This window comes from Vespa velutina, chromosome 3 (genome assembly GCF_912470025.1).
Source record: "Vespa velutina chromosome 3, iVesVel2.1, whole genome shotgun sequence".
In the NCBI taxonomy this organism is placed as follows: domain Eukaryota; kingdom Metazoa; phylum Arthropoda; class Insecta; order Hymenoptera; family Vespidae; genus Vespa; species Vespa velutina.
Window position 1 is genome coordinate 6,038,770 of NC_062190.1, and position 5,000 is coordinate 6,043,769.

The 5,000-nt window shown below is 30.7% G+C and overlaps 1 protein-coding gene and 1 long non-coding RNA gene across 4 annotated transcripts in view; both read right to left on the reverse strand.

Moving 5' to 3' along the window:
- Positions 1 to 5,000, reverse strand: part of LOC124947822 (cysteine-rich motor neuron 1 protein-like) — a 312,934-nt gene that overhangs the window by 186,146 nt on the left and 121,788 nt on the right. The window lies entirely within an intron of this gene.
- LOC124947824 overlaps positions 1 to 5,000 on the reverse strand; it is a 47,646-nt gene that overhangs the window by 9,242 nt on the left and 33,404 nt on the right. Inside the window, exon 3 of one of the 2 annotated variants that reach the window (XR_007100506.1) lies at positions 471 to 1,345. This is a non-coding gene — a long non-coding RNA (uncharacterized LOC124947824). Of the gene's footprint in view, positions 1 to 470; positions 1,744 to 5,000 lie in introns of those variants that run through there. The other variant, XR_007100509.1, reaches the window with a different exon arrangement.

Sequence of the window (5,000 nt, forward strand, 5' to 3'; positions counted from 1 at the left end):
GAGCCTGCTATTGATGTTGCGTTAATATAATAAGAATACGAGAGAAAGAGAGAGAGAGAGAGAGATAGCTCGTAATGGAGTCAAAACAATGCTTATATCTATGCATATATATATATATATATATATATATATATATATATATATATATATATGTATGGATGTATGTATGTACATATACTCAAGTATATATATACAGATACAAAAAAGCTTGTTAACCAGGATGCTTAAGAGTCTCTTAACGTTGTCTAATTATTTTTCTTAGGTTCTTGTTAGACGTCTAATACGACGTAACGTATAAGTCAAAGTACTTCCTGGTGTTGTCCAATTAGATTAGAAAAAGAATAAGAGAGAGAGAAAGAGAGAAAGAGATATATATATATATATAGAGAGAGAGAGAGAGAGAAAGATAGAGATAGATAGAGATGGTAATTAAGAGATCGTTGAACGATAAGGAATTAAAATGGACTTACCGATTGCAGAGTAGAATAGGAGAAACGCTGAGGCTGCTCGAGTGGCTCTCATGTTGAATAACGACGTTGCTTTCTTTCCTCCTTTCGACATATTTCTACGACGAAAAACAGTAGAAAGTAAAGGTAGAAATGGTCCTTTCCTACGGGCGCCTCATAATCTTCTTCCTTGCCCGATGCTTTCTTATATATTTCTTCTTTTACCTCTTTATTTTCTTTCTCCTTTTCTTTCTTTCCCGAGACCGTCTTTCAGCGGACCGCCATTATGCTTCCATATGACGACGGTGTTAATTAACGCTCTTTCACACCGACGCCACACACGTGGTTGTTAATAACTTCGTTCGACGCGTTTGCTTTAGAGACCACCGTCGTCTTCTTTTTCTTTTTCTCTCTCTCTCTCTCTCTCTCTCTCTCTCTCTCTCTCTCTCTATCTGTATAGCGAGAGAGAGAGCGTTACTTTACGATCCTCGAGTCTTCCTCCTTTTTCGATCGTTAAATGCACACCTCGATATATTCTCTCTTCTCTTCGCAATAACGTCTTCTTTAGAGATCTTTCAACAGCGTTGATCAGATTTTTCTTTCATAAGGAAGGAAGAAAGATATATATATATGTGTGTGTGTATATAGATGGATGGATAGACAAGATAGATACATAGATAGATGGATAGATAGATAAATAGATAGGTAGATATAGAGATAGAAAATAGAGGCAAGAAGTAACTAGAATCTTCCTGGGGGCTAATTAAGATGAAGGATGACCATTGATAATTGTTCCTCTTCGACGTAGAATTCTCTTCTTTTCTCTTTCCTCTTTTCTTTTCTTTTCTTTTCTTTTCTGTTTTTCTTCTTATTCACTTTGTATCCGATGTTGTTATTACCTAACAAAGTTGGGGAAATACCGTCTGATAAATAAATACTCTACGTTAGTTTCTACGTAGGCGTCGATATCGCCGGTAGTGGATTATATTATTATACTAGTTACGAGAGCTGGTGAGAGAATTGGTCGGTCGATCAGGCGACCTGTTTTGTTTATATCCGTTCTATACCACCTAGCAACTTCTCTTTTTCAATGTCACCGAATAGATGACATTGAAAATGACTCTTTGTCATAAGAAAATCACGGGATATATAAAAATTATTTCATTGTTAATTCAATACTATTGGACAATCCTCTCGAACGATGATGACGTATGCATATGTGTACATTACATATCTCTGATATTACGTTATAATTAAAATCGATCATGTGAATCGTCGTAGGAATGAGGAACGTCATCTAAAATAACAAACGATTTTACACTCTTTTATATTATGTTTGTCTATAAACGTGTATATCAAATGATTGTCAATTTATAAAGATAATTGTTGCATTATATCGATATATTAAATCGATACTTTATTATTTAAACGTTTTAATTGAACAACTTTCTTCAGTCATTAGATCTAAATTTAAAAAAGTTCGATCCACTTTTATAATTATTTTCTACTCTTTTTCTTCTTATACCTGAATACTTTTGAATGTAAAAAAAAAAAGAAAAAAATAAGAAAAAAAATAAGAAAAAAAAAAACGAAAAAAAAACAAAAAAAAAAAAAAGAAAGAAGAAAAAGATCGTAAAAAAAAAGTATTAATGTAAAAGATTGTAAAAAAGTATTCTCTTTTTATATTTATAGATTTCTCTTTTTTCTTTTTCAAAAACTTTTTAAACTTATAAAAAAAAATGTTTGAAACTTATCGATAGTTCTAATATCCTATGAAATTAATTGAAAACATTGTTTGTTACAACTTTGAATGTCTTATAAGTCCCCTTCTCCCCCCCCCCCCCCCCCCCCCTTCCACCCCCGTCACCATCCAATGCCATATCTTATCTCGTCTAAAACATTTTCGTCTATAACATTTCGAAATCTTATTATATAGAAAATTCGAATTCATTGATCAAGGAAGGTGTACCTTGAACGAGTCATTGAACGTCCAAGAGGAAACTCAGAGATTGGTGTAGCTATATCTAGAAAGTCTATTTACTATTATAACCAAAGTGGGACCCTATCATCGTACAAGAGAGAAAAAGAGAGAGAGAGAGAGAGAGGGAGAGAGAGAGAGACAGAGTTTAACTTTATGATCTGGCAGGTTATAGAGACACCTTTTAATCCCACCTACACAATGGCTACGATGACGTAGGCGGCCATGACTGTTCCTATAACGAGCCAACGTAGAAAATTCTATCGACTCGATCATGTATCTCTTCTTCCCTTAGCTTGGATTATTCTAGGAATATGTTATTATACTTGGAACGAAGTATTCTCTCTCTCTCTCTCTCTCTCTCTCTCTCTCTCTCTCTATTTTTCTATCTATCTATCTCTATCTATCTAATGTATCAATCTATCTATCTATTTATCTCTCTTTCTTGATACAAGATCACGATGTTATATGCCATCATGATGCATCGATTTACCGAATGACTGACATAACGTGATTACTATAGCAAAGAAAATAGATATTTCTGTTCTTTATTGACATATGTAATGGATATTTCTTTCTTTTTTTTTTGTTTTTTCATACACATTTTTATTTTTATTACTAATTTTTTTTTTTACACGCAAGAAGGTACACGCGTGAGAGAGAGAAAGAGAGAGAGAGAGAGAGAGAGAGAGATTTTTTTTAAGCGTTAATTTAATCATTCAAAATAATTCATCTCCTTATTCTTTCTACTTATTCTTTTTCTTTTTTCTTTTCTTTTTCTTTTTTTTTTGTTTCCTCGTAAAAACTTGAACGAACTTCGTTAAACTTGCTAAGAAATTTTTTTAAGCTTTCCCTTCATCTTTTCTTTTTCTTTCTGGTTTTTTTTTTTTTGTTTCTTTTTTCGTTTTCCACGCTCGAAATCGCATTTAAAATGTCAAAGATTACAAGTTGAAGTAACCGAGTAACATAAACTCGTCGTGTCACGAAGTGTCTGGCGTTCACAAGAACACACCTCTTACCTTCGTATCTTTTCTATCTGCGGTTTATCTTTATAACTTTTAAACGGGCATCAACAAGCAACACGCGATACACTGATGTAAAATGTGATGTAAGTGTAATAATTCAAGTGCACGCCTTCGAAAGTGAAACACCACGGTTTATTATCATGTAACAGAGCAAGTTGAAATTGGGTCGTACCTATCAATCTCTTCCCTAGAGCATTGTCGAGAGTAAGTGAGACACTAAGATCTAGAATAGACTACGAAGATTTCTATAATTAATTAAGACGGATTTTACTCCATACCTTTACTTCATGAAGTCACGTAAGTGATGCAAGCTTCTTAGCTATTAATAGTATATATGTATATATATTAAGTGGACCGGAAAGTAATGTCGCTTTCTTAAATTAAATTCAAACGAATAAATTTTTAACAAGTTTTTATTTTTAATCACAATCAAAATATCGACGTGTGCAGAAATGTGCAGAAATACTTTTCGGTCCACCTAATATATGATATTTATATACAGGGTGTAAGAAAGTAACAAAATAAAACTACAGAAATGGATTTCTAATATATAAAGGAAGAAAAAAAATTGACTCTATCAATAAGGTTTCAAAAATCTTTGATTATTGATTCATAAAACTTTCAAGTATGATTTTAGCGTATTTCAATATATGTTTATTTTATTTGCTGAGATTAAATCCGAGATATTAATTGTATTATATTCAAATATATAACCGTGTACCAGTTGAATTATTTGTTTTACCTAACATCTTTAACATCCGCAAATGGATTATCATATTGGCACATTTAAAATTTAATGAGGCGACGAGTTGAGACCTTAAAAATAGACATTTCGAACATTTTATTGAAGGAAATGTCAATAGAATATATTATAATTTTAGGAAATAAATATAATTAGATTACGTTAAGATCATACTTGAATATTTTATTATTCACTGTCATATATTAAGTATTTTTGAATTCATCTTGACAGAAACTATTTTTCTTCTATGATTAATTCTTTCCCAAAGTTTACCTGTGTCGTTTCGTATATATATATATATATATATATATATATATATATATATATATACACATATATGTACTAAATTTAGAATAATGGAAGATGTAAGTTATATTGATTAATAATGAAACAATCTTCTCATCGTAACAGTTCCTTTAATGATTAACTGAGAAATGTCACGGTTACCATGACAGACAATAAATGAACTTGCTTATCTATAATACTTCATTAACAGTTATCTCTTTGTTTCTCCTTTTCGTATATATATATATATATATATGTGAGTGTCTGTATGAGTGTTTAAAATTTTATAAAATATATATATATATATATTTAAAATTTTATGTATATATGTATTTAAAATTATATATAATATATATATATATAATTTTAAAATCATTTGATCTAAAAATAACTATTAATTTAAGATATGTCTATAATCTCGTTAGCTTTTAAATATCGTTTTTCTTACTTCAACGATAACAGATGCAGCAACGAACGATAAATTATATTGTGTAAATAATTGCATCGAAAAAAAAGGTATTATA